We start from the raw sequence: 15,536 nt of genomic DNA on the forward strand, positions 1-15,536 counted from the left end.
TCTTTTTTACTTTGCTTTATACTTTCTGATACAAAAGCTTGTATTTTATATCCTTTGAGAAATAAAGATGTCTTTGTTTGCAACTCAATTACCCAGAGTGCAAAATGGGTGATAAGCCAAGCAAATGTGATAGATAAGTACTTCTCTAAGTGTAATGATGCTTTAAAAACAGCCAACCATGACTGAGCGCTCAGTTGCAAATGGTGGTTCCTTTGCAACTCGTTAGGCTGCCTCAGGTGTCATGCTCAGCTTTCCATCTCCTGCTTTTTGGCCTACAACTATTTTCCTATGGGCAGCCCCTCAATCTCAAGTTACATGTTCTGACCACATTCCATTTTGTTTTACTCCAATCCTCAGGGAGCTATCTTCAGCATACCATACCTAAGGACTCTCACGGATTTGAGAAAATTTAAAAATCGTCTCTCTTCCTCCCAGTATCAACTTTAAAACACATGAATATCATGTGCTTTAAAGTATAATGTATATATACTCATATAGTATAATGAGTGTCTTAATGTGTATTGTGCACTTTTAATTCCATGGCAAGACTTTTCAGGTTAACATTACCTTCTTATTCCTATCCTCATAAGTGTTTGTGAGCTAGATTGCAGAAAATTTGACATTCAAAAGCCCTTGCTCTTTGAAAGAGAAAACGTGTTGTGAGAAAATATACATTCATTTTGATGAATGAAGCAGAATTGGATGAGATCAAAAGTTTTGGTTAATCCATACTATTGTGGGACATAAGTACAACCCTCAAAGTTTCTACTATTTCAAAGTCTTTGTTCCTTGTTAGGCTTCTCAGAGCAAGTTTGATCCCTGGGTAAACCTGTCCCCTCAACTTCAATGTTATCTGCTTAATAGATCAGACATTATAAAGTTTCTTCTTTTTCCTGAATTTCTATTGAATCTAATGCCTTTGTAACTCATTGTGCAATGTCTGGCTCTTCATTCTTTGCATGTGGAGACTGACTGGCCTACCTGTCTGCATATAGTAGGCTTCACAGGTATAAATTTGCAAATGTTTAGTTTTTTTTTCCCTATCATAAGATTAAAATGATCAAATAATGAGACTAAAAGAAAACAGAGAACAAAGAGAAAGACTAATATTGTAATTAGTAAGCAGAAAAGAGGCAAGAGTCTTTAAAAAAGACATCTTGCTTGGAATAGGTTGTGAAAACAGCTGCTCCAGAAACTACCACTCATATGTCCAGAAGTAATAAAACAATTCTTCAGCTGTTTTTCATTGGAAAAAATGAGGAGATTGCAAAACAAAAACAAAAACAAAAACAAAAAACTGTGCACAAGTAACTACTCCAGACAAAGCTCCGGGCATTCTAAATTCTTTGAAAGGAATACACCCTAAAAATGTCATAAACAAAATCTCAGCTCTTCTTCCTTCTCTCAAATCCTTTACACCTCAAGATAAAGTAATACAAATTTCAGACTTGTAGTGCAGGTTTTATTTTTATTTCTAATCATTTGTAATTAGGGAGATTTTTTTGTTTAGTACAATCTGTCCAGCCAGTAACTTCCATGTGCCAAGCATAGAGTGGCGTCCTTGGGCCTGTAAAAGGGAGTAGTAATTAGAACTGGATGAATCCCATTTGACAGAATGGTCCGGTGTCAGGTCCACACCCTTGTTCTTGAAATTCAGAGAAAAGTTAAATTGGTACAAAAATAAATTCTCTTGAAACATTTCCTCCCTGGACTTGACATTTTGGTGCTCGGGTTCTTTTGATGTTTAGCACCGAACATTGAGGAGTAAATAACAATGGGAACCCTTCTGAGAACACCACATAAACATGGTAATTTATAAAGCAGATGCTGCTAAATGCCCAGCAGTCTGCCATTTTAGACTTGTTGGAGGTTGGAGTGTTCTTCATGCTCTTTGGTTGCAACTGCAATGTTCATCACCTGCTCTGTTAACTGAGGGTCTGGAGTAGTAAAGGCATATCCCGTCAAATGTGAAGGCTATCTTACATTTGGCACTGGTTGCACAGTTCACTAACAGAGAGATTTAAACTGTATATGTTTGTGTGCTGCGTGTATATAGCTTAAAAATAACAATTACAAATATAATGTGCTTGAGGTCTTCAGAAAAAAAAAATGTTTAAAAAGGAAAGAATGCCAGAGCTGGAAGGCTCTTAGAGTTCATGATTTTTTTTTTTTTTCAGCCAGTCATTATAGGTTAAAAAAAACTGATGTCAAGAAAAGGAAATGATTTGTTCAGGGCCTCACTGTTTTCTGCCACTTTCTATTTAGAACCCCAATGAGATATCAGTGACTTTCATTCTCTGCTGTATCATTGCCAACACTTTTTAAAAATGAGGCAGAAAAGAGGGCCATGAATCAGGCTGAAGAGTCCAGATGAAGAGGATTAGTTGTTGCAGAAAGAGCTGCATGTATCAGAAAGAACGCCTGTGGTAGTGGCACAAGGGTGCCTGCCCCATCCTGCTCAGCTGGAGCCACCACCAGCAATTGCTGGTGGAAACAATCTGCACTGTGTCCAGGGAAGCATTTCTCCTTCATCTCAACCTTATGCTTGTTCCCATTTACCAAGATATCTAAAGTTGTTTTTCCCTCCCAAGGGTCAGAAATGCTCACTCCCATTTAAGATGATTTTTTAAAAGTTGACAACTCCATGTCCAGGACTAGATAACAAAACTCTTTCCCAAAGGTCAAAATCCAACAGAGCAAATCTTGCTCATGGCACAAGGTGGGATTCTGATTACTTTTTCAAAGACAGTGAACCAAGAGTGAAATGGAGGGAGGAGTCGTGCAAACCAAATGCAGACACCCAAAAAAATAACCAGACTGTCAGAACCACAATGTGGACCTAGAGCTTCATTCAGCACTTTTCTCAGTCTCTCAAACCTTTGACATTTTTTTTTTTTCTGACCAAATGTAGGAAAATAAGTCTCCCAGAACAGAGAGCAGAATATCTTTTCCAAAACATTAGATTAGGCAGGCTGACTGGGGATCAAAGCAGTTCTTAATGGGATATGGGATTAATGATAAGGCTCTCTAGTAAAGAAAAAAAAATTAGCTGAAGTTGAATTCAAGGTCAAGATAACCTAACATTATCCTAGAAAAAGTTAACTTCCTCAATCAGTCTTTGTCTGAAAGGTTTTGAATAAAAATAATAGCATGCAATTAGTAAATAGATATTTTAGGAATCCCCAAAGATTTGAGGACAAGAAGTTTCTTTTTTTATATCAAAAACATTAGGGGAGAGTGCAAACTCAGGCCCCCACTACCATAAATTATGCAGTCCAGCGTCTCACATTTGGGAGAATATCAGGAATCAGCACCTCGGAGGCAATGGTTAAGCCTCACTCTGGGAAAACCACCTTTGTGATCATGGGATCTCTCCTGCCAGGTAAATATTACTCATGAGGTTTCTTGAAAAAAGAAAATTTAAGAAATGAATGGAATCAAGTACCCTATCTCGTAAAAAACTATAATACTATTGAGTGGGAAGAGGACAAGAACTGTGTAGAAAAAACATTCTTAAGTTGGGAATATTTTAGTATGATGGCAAAATATGAATGAAACTTAACTTTGATAAAGAAAATGAAACTACGATAAAAGAAAATATTTTATTTTTCTAGGGTTAGAGTTCACAGAATATAGCAGGCATCTGGGAATATGTTCCAGTAAGAGAGTTCATGGGAAGTATGTATGCAAAGTGATGGAAGTTCCCATTTACTGGCACTTGCTGTGGGTCAGACTCTGGGTTACGAGTTTACAAATGATATCTAATTTAATCCTTAAAACAACCCCGTGAGTCAGGTGTTTTCACTTGTATTTTACAGGTAAAGAAAATAGAGGTTTAGAAAGGTGAAATAACATGTCTAAAATATTACAGCTAGCAAGTATAGGAGGTAGAATTCTAGTTCTTATCTCTCTAGCTCCAAACTTTTTACTTTAACTGCTGGATTGCTGTGTCTGTATCCTTTGTCTTCTTTCACCATTTCTTCTTTAACCAAGTTCAATCCAAACACCTATCAGAAATATCTGTAAATCTGGAAAGTTAAACCAATTCTTTATTTTATTTTATTTTTGAGACAGAGTCTCACTCTGTTGCCCATGCTGGAGTGCAGTGATGGGCAACACTGCAGCCTTCACCTCCTGGGCTCAAGTGATCCTCCCACCTCTGTTTCCTGAGTCGTTGGGACTACAGGTACACCCCAATATGCCTGGGTATTTTTCAGAACTTTTTTTTTTTCTTTTTTGGAGAAACAGGATCTCACTATGTTGCCTAGGCTGGCCTTGAACTTTTCAGCCCAACTGATCCTCCTGCCTTGGCCTTCCAAAGTACTGGGATTAGAGATGTGAGCCACCATACCCAGCTAAACCAATTCTTTTAAATTTCTCTGGGCTGGGTTTGATAGTTACTAATCAAAACACTGTAACCCTGAAATAGATTGAGATTTAAAATACATTTAAATTACACAATGTTTTGCATATATATGTAAAAATATGCATAGCTTACCATTTAAAAAATACAATCCTTCTAAATTTTAAAATTTTCTAGCATAAGCATATTTATATGAGATTACTGTTTTTAAAACTATGTCATGCTTTTCGTCTAGCTTTAGTGTTTGCTAGCATAAGCATATTCATATTAGATTAACATTCCATTGGGTTCAAACACTTGCTTCAGCTTCAGTAAATGCCTGTTAGTCACATTAGAAATCTGTTTTTGACATTTGCTATTTAACAAGCCCATTATTTGACAAGTATTTTCTTAAAAGTGGCCAGTTAAAGAACTGTCTGTGACTTGGGTAGCTTGTCTGAATAAATGAGGTTATGATATTGCCCGTAATCAGCTCAAAACTAGCTTATATTTTATTTACAAGTTGGCAGTTGACACCAGTCTGATGAGAAAAATGCTTCCATTGGAAAAATGTGGGCCAAATATTGAAGAGAAGCAGTTTTTTGTACATCCCATTTGGATACAGCTTGAACTAAAGGGCTCTTATTTGGCTCTGGTGATGGGGGTTCATGGTTCACCTTTAAAACTGATATGGTCCTTACCAACCTCATATTCTTTACAAAATCTTTGATCAGTTTGCAATCCCATTGCATACTCAAACACATTAGTAAGCTGACTATCATGCAAGTACATCATAGTATTAGAAAGATGGGTGATGATTTGGTCCAGAGCAGCGGGTAACTGTGTCCCCTGATAGGTACTGGGTAAAGGATTACAGAAAAGGTGCTATGTGCTCTGGGTTTGAAGGCTTTGGAACACGCATCAGGAGAGCAAACCCATGCATCAGAATTTACTTTTGAGCAATTTTAATTATGGTTTTTGTTTACTTTTCCAGTAGAAATTAACTGTTATTTGTCCTTTCCACACAGAAAACATTTTATCCACTTTCCCCACTTATAGAATGTATATTGGGCATCCCCGGGCCTTGTCTCTTAGGCTTTTCATTCTTCAGACATCCCAAGCTGCTGGAGACTTGACTGAGGACCAGGCAGGATGAATGATCTGTGCCAGGAGGCAACATCTTCTTTTTGCATGGCCTGATTTCAAGAGAAAAAGCAGATTCTGAAGAACTGGCCCTGGAAGTCAGCATACTGCAAGTGAGAATGATATTGTTAAATCCACTGACAACAACTTAGCTCTCTTTCCATTCCTCAAGTCACTTCTTATCCCTAATGAGCTCACCATAGCCATGAAGCTAGACTGTGGGTACTAGATTATCATGTTTAGCTTGATTAAGCCTCAGAGCCTAATGATGACTGCATACTTCTACCCCACCACTACTGGCAAGGGAGATTCTGTGGGCACATCCATACTCATTGTATTAGTCAGGGTTCTCTAGAGGGCAGGGCTAACAGTATAGATGTATATATGAAAGGTAGTTTATTAAGGTGTATTGACTCACACAATCACAAGTTGAAGTTCCACAATAGGCCATCTGCAAGCTGAGGAGCAGGGAAACCAGTCCGAGTCTCAAAACCTCAAAAGTAGGGAAATCGACAGTGCAGCCTTCAGTCTGTGGCCAAAGGCCTGAGAGCCCCTGGCAAACCATTAGTATCGGTCCAAGAGTCCAAAAGCTGAAAGACTTTGAGTCCAGTGTTCAATGGCAGGAAGCATCCAGCACGGGAGAAAGATGGAGGCCAGAAGTCTTAGCCAGTCTAGTCCTTCTACGTTCTGCTTTTATTCCAGCTGAGCTGGCAGCTGATTAGATTGTGCCCACCCAGATTGAGGGTGGGTCTGCCTCTCCGAGTCCACTGACTCAAATGTTAATCTCCTTTGGCAACACCCCCACAGACACACCCAGGGTCAACACTTTGCATCCTTCCATTCCATCAAGTTGACACTCAATATTAACCATCACACTCATCTTGTAGATTAGAAGGGCACACTAAGTTCTGGATTATGGTTTGAGAGAAAGATCACTGTCATCCTATTAGGTATATGAACTTTATTTTGTAAGAATTAAAAGGGTAATTGTATAATTTAGGGGGACAGAAGACACTTATTGGTAGCCTATGTAATAAGTTTACAATTTGATTTTGTGATGGAGGGAAAAATATTTTCCAGTTGGGCTTGCTTTTCCTGGCAGGACTACGCTAAGAGATCTCAAAGCAGTTGAGATTTACCTAACAACTGTGGTTCTTTGCCTATTTTCTACTGTAATACATATGCTCACATATGAAACCATTTCATAGGTGAATGTGGATTTAGACAGTTAAATTACTGTTGGAATAAAATAGATTTTGGATAATGCATAAATGATATCCCCTAGCTTCTAATTTTTTTTTTTCCAAAATTCCTTTGTCGCACACCTGTGTATCTCAACTTCCCAGATGAGGAGAGATAAATGTAAAACAGTAATGGTCTTTTTCTTTGCCCACATAGTGTTTCTGGCCTAGTCTGACACAAATTAAAAGATCAAGGACAGATGTCCAGTGACGTAAGTGGAGGAGATAGAGTGGGGAGGACACATTAGTCAGTATGTGTTTTCTTCTTGGGATGAAAGTTTTTGAGAAACTAAAATGTGAGTTGGAGGGTATATTGAATGATGACTCTTGCTAGGTGTACCCATGGAATTCTTATTGTACATATTTACATATGAGGTGTAGCAGAATAAAAAAGGTGGAAAATTACTATTAAATGGATTTGCTTTACAATGACCATAATCTCAATTAAGAATATAGTGATGTTACAGTTTTGTCTTTCTGGATTTGTGACAATTTGGGCTTGTCTTTAGTAAACTATTGATGGGTCTGACTTGGTCTTGTGACTGGCATCTGGAGAACAATGTAATTTCAGACATTCATGAGAAAAGAAAGGATGTTGGAATTATACATAAAAGTAGCCTGAGAGTTTGACATTCTTTTTTCCTGTTAGTACATGGAAGCATAATTATTTGAAGAACAATATTTCAAATATATGGTCCTTTGAGTAGGAATGCTACTGTGTTACCCATAATTTTTGAGATTTTTAAAAACTAAAATTAGCAAAGCTTTTTGGTTTTTGTTTTCAGCTACTCTGAAGACAAGCTAATTTTTCTCTTTCAACATATATTGCATGTTTACAAAGGCCTTACCTAGTATTGCATAAATATGATGAGAATTGGAATTGAGAGTCATGAAACCTGAATTTTATCATTAATTTATTTGTCAATTATTTATTAAGCCCCTATTATATGTTCTGTATTGAGAAACAAGGATGGATTAGACTAGTTTCTGTCATCAAAAGTAGTAAAACCTTGTGGATTATAATTATCTATAATTGTGAGACATCTGCCTACCTCATATAATGAATAAATATGCATAGGTATGGGTTCATAAATGCAGTTTTGTTTTGTTTTAAGCTTATATAAATAGTATTCCGAATTTATCATTTTGAAATTTTGTTTTTGTACTTATTTTAAATTGCTGTTATTGTTTGTTGTTTAATTATTGTGAATTATCCCCTTATAAAAATATATAAAATATATTTATTTCTTTTTTGATTAGTCAGAATTTTGATTGTTCCAGTTTTTGCTGTTATCAACAAAGATGTCGCGAATATTCTTGTCCATGTCCCTTACAGCTATGTGTGTTAAAGTTTCCAGGAAGAAACTTACGTGGTCATAGGAAAAATGCATTTTCAACTTTATCAGCTAATGCCAAGTCCAAATTGTTTACCAAAGAGCATGTACCAATTCACGCTAATCAGTAGCGTAAGAGAAGTAAAATAGCCTCTTATTGCCAGACTTCTAAATTTTTTGTCAGTTGAATGAAAATCAACTAGTGTCATATGATTGTTTTAGTGGTAATTGTCCTGAATTCTTTAAGTTTGAGTTGCGTTTAACATATTTATTAATACTTTTAGTTTCCTCCCCATGAATAATACTGACCTTTTGGTCATTTTATTTGCTTTAGATCACTCTTTTATTACTTATTGATTTGATCCTTATTCTTTATATAGTAATCTAAGTATTAATTATTTGCAATTTGTGGATAAATATCTTTTCCTGGTTTATTATTTGTCTTTTATTTTTGTTTATAGTTCCCTATCCTACTTGATTCAGTATATTTGAACTTATCAATCATTCTCCTTTGTTTTGTTCTTTTTTCTCATCCAAAAAATATGTTACTACTCCAATTCATAAATTATGTTCTCCTATATATGCTTCTGAAATCTTTAGAATTTTAGTTTATATATTTGTTAATAACTCACCTGTAATATGTTTAATGTTTGGTTTTTATGCTACTTTTTTCATATGTTTTACTTCTACACATATTACAAACTACATAATGGATTATTATTTTTGCTTTAAGTGGGTAATTATTTTTTAAAGAAATTATTAACTAAAGTCTTTCATACTTGCCATTTCTAATGCTCTTCAGTTCTTTCTGCAGACCTGTGTTTCTATCTGGTATCATAACTTAAAGCTGAAGTACTCCCTTCACCAATTTTTATAGTGCCAATCTGCTGGCAATGAAGTCTATCAGCTTTGTTAGTCTGAAAATGTTTTTACTTCACCTTCATATTTGAAGGCTGTTCTACTGAATATAGACTTTTAGGTTAGCAGTGACTAAAAAAGTTTTTTTTTTAGCTCTTTAAAAATACTGTTTCATTGTCTTGTGGGATGCATTACTTCTCATATGAAGTCAGCATTCATTCTTATTTGTATTTTTCCCCTTTGGTGCATTCTCTCTCTCTCTCTCTCTCTCTCTCTCTCTCTGTCTCTCTGTCTCTCTGTCTCTCTCTCTCTCTCTCTCTCTCTCTCTCTATGTATATATATATGTTACACACACACACACACACACGCAAAAGCCAATGGTGTAGCTCTGATATGAGTCTGAACATTTGACAATTAGTTGTGCTGATGGTGTAAGTCCCAGTCTAAGGGCAGGAGAAGACTGATGTAGTAGTTCAAGCAGTCAGGTGTAGAAAGAAAATTCTCTCTTCCTCTACCTTTGTGTGCTATCCAGGCCCTCAGTGGATTGGATGATGTCTATCCACCTGGAGAGGGATATCTGCTTTACTCAGCATACTGATTCAAACATGAATCTCTTCTAGAAATACTCTCACAGACACACCTGAAATACTATTTAACCAAATATCTGGGCATCTTGTGATTCAGTGAAGTTGACACATGAAATTAGCCATGACACATACTCATTCTCTTTTTCTTCTCTTTGGTTATATTTGAGGGTTTCCTCTTTCCCATATCCAATCTAAATTCCTTCCTTCCTTCCTTCCTTCCTTCCTTCCTTCCTTCCTTCCTTCCTTCCTTCCTTCTTTCCTTCCTTCCTTCTTCCCTCCCTCCCTTCTTCTCTCTCTCCTTCCTTCCGTCCTTCTTTCTCTCTCTTTCTTTTTTCTTTCCTTCCTTCTTTCTTTCTTTTCTTTCTTTTCCTACCTTCCTTCCTTCCCTCCTTCTTTCTTTCTTCCTTTTCTTTCTTTTCTTTCTTTCTTTTCTTTCTTTTCCTACCTTCCTTCCTTCCCTCTTTCTTTCTTTCTTTCTTTTCTCTCTTTTCTTTCTTTTCTTTTTTCTTTCTTTCTTTCTTTCTTTCTTTCTTTCTTTTGTTCTTTCTTTCTTTCCTTCTTTCTTTTCCCTCCTTCCTTCCTTCCTCTTCTTTCCCTCCCTCCCTCCCTCTCTCTTTCTTTCTTTCTTTCTTTCTTTCTCTATTTCTTTCTTTTTTCATCTTCTGCCTTTCAAAGGAATTTACCCTGTTGGTTATATTGCTTTTCTTTGAGAATTAACACTTTATTTATTTTATTTATAATTAATTAACACATAATAATTATATATATTTACTGGATACACTGTGATGTTTCAATGCAAATACACATAGTATAAGGACCAAATTGGAGTAATTACCACATCCATCACTTTTAACATTTATTATTTATTTTTTGTGACAATATTCAAAATCTCTTCTAGCTATATGAAATAGGCACTGCATTGTTATAGTAACCCTGTTGTATTTCTTAATGATATTCTTACTGGCAGCAATTAAATATTCTCAGATCTACTCAACTCTTTAAAAAACACATTTTACCCCACCACCTCTTCCCTCTGTTATCTTAGTTTTCTCTCATGTCCTAGCATATCTTTCAAGAGAGTTGTATCTACTTGCAGTTGCTACTTCCTCAACCCTCCACTTACTCCTTAACCTATTCCAACCTGACTGGCTAAAGTCACCAACCACCTCCATGCTACCAAATGCAATGGAGATTTAAAATTATTTATAAGTGTCTCAGCACAATATGACATCATCGAATACACCTCATTTATTTAAATGATCTCTTTATTGGTTACTGAAATAATATATCTTTCTGGTTTCCTTTCCTACCTCTTTGGCATTTAGTCTCTTGTCTTCACTGGGGGCACATTCTCTTCATATTGGCCATTAATTACTGGAATTATTTGAATTTCATTTGTAGATCTTTTTCTTTTCATACTCTTTACTTTTATATTAGAAAATCTCATCTTTGTTTGTTTGTTTTTTGAGAAGAATCTCGCTCTGTTGCCCAGGCTGGAGTGCAGTGGCACCATCTTGGCTCACTGCAACATCTGCCTCTGGGGTTCAAGCAATTCTTTTGCCTCTGCCACTGGAGTACCTGGGATTAAAGGCAGGCACCACTGCACCCGGCTAATTTTTGTATTTTTAGTAGAGATGGGGTTTCACCATGTTGGCTGGGCTTGTCTTGAACTTCTGACCTCAAGTGATTCGCCTACCTCAGCCTCCCAATGTGGTGGGATTACAGGCGTGAGCCACTGCACCCAGCTGGGAAATTTTATCTTTAACCATAGCTTCAATTACCATGTACCTATTTTTTTATAGCTCTCGGATTTTTTTTCTCCAGACCAGAATTCTTTTCTGAACTCCAGACACATATTGGGCTATACACTCAATATTGTCCCTCAGATATCTGAAAATATTCTCAAACTTCAAAGTTACAATATCAGTCTCATGATTTTGTTACATCAAATATAATCCTTTTCAATTATTTTTTATATGATGAATGGGACCATTATTCATCCATTTTGTCACGTCCAAAATCTAGGGGTCTACTTTTATCTTCCCCCTACCCTTCAACATAAATCAAATTTATTACCTAGTTAATTTTAAAATAGATATTCAAACTATAATATCTTTCTGTCCAAGTCTATTTATATCAACAGAAGCTTAGTTCAAGTTGCCATTTTTCCTTGTCTGGACCACTATAATTATTCCCTGACTGTTATCAGTTATATGTTTAACAGTATGTACATTGAGAGTTTTAATTGTTTCAGAGTTTTTGCCACAGCTCCAAAGCTGAGAACAGTAGGTAAAAGATACCCCTTAATTGTGATGTGCTGCTAGTCATCTTTGTAATTTATTAGATAAACAAATTTATGATTCCATATGGCTTATAAAAGAGAATTCTGGAGTTTACTGAGAAAATTTAGAGAAGAAGAGAATGTTTCCAAGGCCCTGGTACCTTCAATAAGGGGACATTTCCTATAGTTTTTAGGGTTGATGAATTCCCAGTACATTTAATCTGGCAGGGATACTGCAGATTTTTAAATGACATTGTGGTTATTGTAGAGCTAGTTTTATTTGCTTACCTCTTTCCTGAGACTCTTGCCCTTTCCTTTGATGTTAGGCTTTATCTGACACTTAAAGTAGAGATTTTGCTGAGTTTCAGCTTCTGAATTGTCAGACATTTCTGTACAGAGATTAGCATAACTTTACAGGCAAAATTCTGTAGCCCTTTTTCACGCAAAAGTTCCCGTATCTTCCAGAAATAATTTCAAGTATTCTCCCTCTAACTATAACAGATATGTATGGTTATGAAAGGAACTAAGGGAAGAAATCCCTTTCAATGTTTCAATTCCCTTGTACATGAGCTGTCTGGCACTTTGCCTATGGGAACTGCCAACGCAGCTTGTTTGCTGACAAAATATAACTTTGCAGAATTATCACACAGTTTCATGGTTTAAAAGTCAGATTGAAATACATCTCTTCTGTACCTAATTGCATTCTTGTTGTGGTTACTGATCGTTTGACAATATTAGCAAATTTTTCTGTCATCCATATTTCCAGCAGGGTCTCCAATGTGAAGCTAGATTCTTAATTCCACAAAACTCTCCCAGATAAAAAGGGTAATGGTCCAAAACCACAATTACTTTTGCACCAATCTAATATAATAGAATACAAAAGACCTACACTTTAGCAACCCCCTACACTTTATGTTATAAATGAAATAATTAACATCTGTTTTATGTATATCTGTTAACAAATTTTGTATTTATAGTTATTCTTAATACTTTTGTCTTTTGCTTTTATACTAAAATTAAAAGCAATTTACATACCAACAACAACAACAACAAAAAGGGCAAAATGAGATACGCCAAGCAAGAACAAAAAGATAGAAAATTAATGCTGATTCTTTCAGATAGCCTGTTCTTTTTTTATCATCTCTACTAAGCCAAGTGATATTTCGTGTCAGAATTTTTCAGAAAGCGCTAGTATCAAAGACACCTACAGATGTGGGAGTCTGTAACATGATTGTATGTGTAACTTTTTCCATCCGTAGAATTGTTCATAAATTGTAATAAAATACCTCATGGAGTGTATTTTGCTGAAATATGTCACTTTTATAAGGGTCTGTTTTATATGTATTTATTTATTTATTTATTATTATTTTTTTTGAGACAGAGTCTTGGTCTGTAGCCCAGGCTGGAGTGCAATGGTGCGATCTCTGCTCACTGCAAGCTCTGCCTTCCCGGTTCACGCCATTCTCCTGCCACAGCCTCCCAAGTAGCTGGGACTACAGGCACCTGCCACCACACCCGACTAATTTTTTTTTGTATTTTTAGTGGAGACGGGGTTTCACCGTGTTAGCCAGAATGGTCTTGATCTCCTGACCTCGTGATCCACCCGCCTCGGCCTCCCAAAGTGCTGGGATTACAGGCGTGAGCCACTGCGCCCTGCCTAAAAGGATCTGCTTTATAAATTAGACCATGTCAAGTACTTTGGGAGAGACAATGGAGAATGCATTTCAAGTGTTATTTTGGCTACCCAAAGATATTGTTGAAAGCATACAAAACCAAAAACTCTTAAGAAATTGTTTTTGTCTTCCAAGAAACTTATGTGATGTGTCAGAACAGAGCAAAAAGGCAAACAAAAGAATGTATGGATCCATTTCACTGCCACAAGAGGTGTTGCCTGAAGAAGATGAATCACATTACAAATTATCTAATTTAAAGCAATTCAGAGATACCTCGGTGTGAAATTTAGTATATTTATAAATTTGACAAATGATTTATTATGAAGTATCTCATTAATTAAAATAGTGCCAATTGAAATTAGAATACTGGATGTTTTTTGGGAAAAAGACATAATTTCATCAGCTAGGTTTTGCTTCTAATGAAGAAACAACTATGTAAATAATTTCTATTAATATTTTAAAATAGCCTTTATATTCTTGTTTTTGTAACTGCAAAGGAATCATACTTCATACTCAATTTCTATTAAGTCTTTAGCTCATGCTAGGTGCACAGTAAGTTATTATCTAGAGATTTTAGGCAGCATAATTAGAATAATAATTTGTTTCTAGAAGGGGAGGGAAAAACACTTTTCTTATCAATCATCAAGAAAATTTAAATATTTTTTTAACCTGAATCAAGACAGTTGGGGAATTTAAAACTGATCATAGGACTTTAGTGAAAATAACAGATTAAAGATTTTTGAAAATTCTCTCTTCCATAAAAGCAAGGAGAAAATTGGCAAAAACTTGTTAAAATCAAAACTTCCAGAACTCTAAAAACTAACAAAAGGCTTGCAGCAACATGAAGTGCATTCCCCGCCCCCCTACCCCACCCCAGGAAAAGTGGCAGAATCTCAATAAGAACAGAAAGATTTGCGACATTTTAATTTATCATAGTTCCACTTTCTAGCATCCAGCTCTGTGGTAGCCTTGAAAACTGACAGTCTGCATCAGAGTGAAAACTGGCAGCCTGGCTGCAACTGGAAGTAGAAAGGGTTTGGAGCTTCTTCAAAGACCCTTGCCAGAGCACTGCCATTACTTGTCCTGTTTGATGGTTTACTTAAGACCTCATATGCAAGGCTGTCTTTGTTTGACCTCAGTCAGAGCTACCAGCGCAAAAAGCCTCTTCTCTGAGGGTGTTTGTCAAAAACAATCACAGGAAATTGCTTAACTTCATGTCTGACTGAAGCCATGAATGACTGTTGAGGCAAACAGTAGACAAACCATGAAGCTAAAAGGAAAAATCAGGTAAGCAAAAATTCAGTAGGAGTTTTGGAAAAGCCCTAAGATATTTCTGGGATTTTAAAACACTACAGGCATGCATGTGACTGTAAGCATACTCAGAAAAAAAGTGAAAAGTCCTTAAGCTCTTACTTCTCATTGATTTTGCGACTCTGTGCAAACAGAAAATGAAGACTAAGAAGGGGTGATCAACTATCTGACTAAGTATTGAAAAATGTTATGGGAACCTAGTGAGAATTAGAGCCATAAAGAAGGTGCCACCTGAGGAGAGCTTTAACCTCCCTGTAGCCAAACCTAGCAGGAAGCCAGCTGGTAAGGGGACCTAGGATTGATGCAAAATCTAAGAAAAGAGAACCCAGAGAAGTAGGTCTAGCTCTTGCCTTGAGAGTAGTTATCTATCAAGAGAAAATAGTGGCAAAACTTCTACTGGAAGATTGTCAGGGCCCAGGGAAAAATAATAAACATTTCCAGAGAAATAAAATGATCAGTGGTTTCCAGGGGCTTGAGGGTAGGAGGGGAGAGGTATGACTGGTTACCAATAGACATAACGAACTTTTGCCATAAGGAAAATATTTCTTATCTGGATGTGATATTAGTTAAACAGGTGTATATTAAAACTAATTCAACTCTACACTTAAAACAGATATACTTTAGTGTATATAAACATAACTCAATAAGTTAGACTTAAGAAACAAATGCTTCCTGAATCATAAGACAAAGATAAACAGCCCAACTAAAAATAGGCAAAGAAAAATGAAAGGCAATTTACAGAAGAAAGAACTTTTGTGACCCTTCC

At 36.2% G+C, this 15,536-nt stretch overlaps 1 non-coding gene across 1 annotated transcript; it reads right to left on the reverse strand.

Annotated features, from left to right (window-relative positions):
* Nucleotides 1–3,228: 3,228 nt before the first annotated feature.
* On the reverse strand, nt 3,229–3,390 carry LOC115931367 (U1 spliceosomal RNA). Its single transcript, XR_004067870.1, has one exon. It is a non-coding gene; the product is annotated as a U1 spliceosomal RNA (small nuclear RNA).
* Nucleotides 3,391–15,536: the final 12,146 nt, after the last annotated feature.

This window comes from Gorilla gorilla, chromosome 19, assembly GCF_029281585.2.
Source record: "Gorilla gorilla gorilla isolate KB3781 chromosome 19, NHGRI_mGorGor1-v2.1_pri, whole genome shotgun sequence".
Lineage (NCBI taxonomy): Eukaryota > Metazoa > Chordata > Mammalia > Primates > Hominidae > Gorilla > Gorilla gorilla.